The 1,474-nt window shown below is 37.9% G+C and overlaps 1 pseudogene; it reads left to right on the top strand.

The window, feature by feature from the left end:
* The first annotated feature begins 469 nt into the window (after window positions 1-469).
* LOC114640166 lies at window positions 470-1,465 on the top strand (annotated as a pseudogene).
* The last annotated feature ends 9 nt before the right edge of the window (window positions 1,466-1,474 follow it).

Here is a 1,474-nt window from a genome sequence, read left to right as displayed (position 1 = left end):
CTGAAGTGTTGTTTTTCAGAACTACATTTAGAGTTTGAGATTAAGGTAGCCAGAAGCAAAGAAATCTAGTGTCTGTGGGCAGGGACAGTTCAGACATCTGGCAAGTTGAAAGGAAAATGGTAATGAAAGTGCCATTTAGTAGGAAGAAACCAAAGATGTCAGAGACCAAATAAAGCAGAAAACAGAAGAGGTGGAGAGGAGAACTGATTCAGAGTCAGAACAGGAGGCACAGTGAACTAAAAGAACAATACAAGGGCAGGGCAGCTTGGGGCAGCAGTGGTGCTTGTTCTGCTTCTCTGTAAGTCAAAAGAGGAAGAGCCCAAAGACCACAGGGATCCGAGGCTCCTCCTATTTAAAGAATCATAGTGTTGGCATTGGATATTTAACATATGCATTCACATAATATTATATATTAACATTACATGTTATTTTACACAGCATTTGGAAAACTTTGGACTATCCAACGATTATGGCATCAAGAAACATCTAGTGTATAAGAAGTATCTTCTTGGTTTAACAGAATGGATGCTCCAATATATAGCTGTTTTCCTCAAGTTCATTCCATTCAGGCTGTTTAATGTGGAATGCAACAGTAAAGACAAGGAGTCTTTGGAGAATGAGGACCTACTGAACAACTTGCTCACCATGAGAGTTGATATTGACAGGGCAAGGAGACGACAGCCTGGAGTGTTTAACAGGGCTGTTACAAATGAGCAGGAGCTGAAGATATTCCTTCTATTCAAAGGAGACAGTGACAAAGAGATTGGTAGCATCATATCAAGATATCCATGAACTATAACATGCACTCCTGAAAGTCTTTCAAATGATGGGAACTGTGGAGAAAGATTATGGCATCAGACCTTGAAATTGTGAATAGTTTGGAGCGTTCTCCTGAATCCTTTTTTCGGTCTAATAACAACCTAAACTTAGAAAATAATATAAAGTTCCTCTGCTCTGTTGGATTGACTCATCAATCCCTCTGCTGACTGGGGACCAATGTTCCCAGAACCTTCTCCATCAGTCTGAATTTAAATAAACAAATTGTTAAAATTTTGCAGGAGACCAGTAGATCCTTAGGTCACAATGATGCCACAGATTTTTGTCAGAAAGATAATTTCTAAAAATCCTTCCATCTTAATTCAGAGTACCAAATGCGTGAAAACTAACATTGAAATTTTACAGTCAGCTTTCAACTTAAACAAAGAGGACCTGTTGCTTCTTATATGTGGCTAGAATCTTAGACCTTTCCAATGATTGCACTAAAAACAACTACACAAACATTAAAAAGAGGCTGCTTTCTCTTGGACTCACCGAGGAGGAGATACAGAGGTTTGTCCTAAGCTATCTGAATATGATCTTCCTGTCAGAGAAAAAGTTTAATGATAAAATAGACTGCCTTATAGAAGAAAAAATCAGTATGTCACAAATAATTGAAAATTCAAGTGTGTTAGACTTCAGTATAAACACTTCAAAA

The sequence above is a fragment of the Grammomys surdaster genome, unplaced genomic scaffold (assembly GCF_004785775.1).
Source record: "Grammomys surdaster isolate TR1022 unplaced genomic scaffold, NIH_TR_1.0 125784, whole genome shotgun sequence".
In the NCBI taxonomy this organism is placed as follows: domain Eukaryota; kingdom Metazoa; phylum Chordata; class Mammalia; order Rodentia; family Muridae; genus Grammomys; species Grammomys surdaster.
Note: the sequence above shows the minus strand (reverse complement) of the source record. Positions and strands in the feature narration are given on the sequence as shown.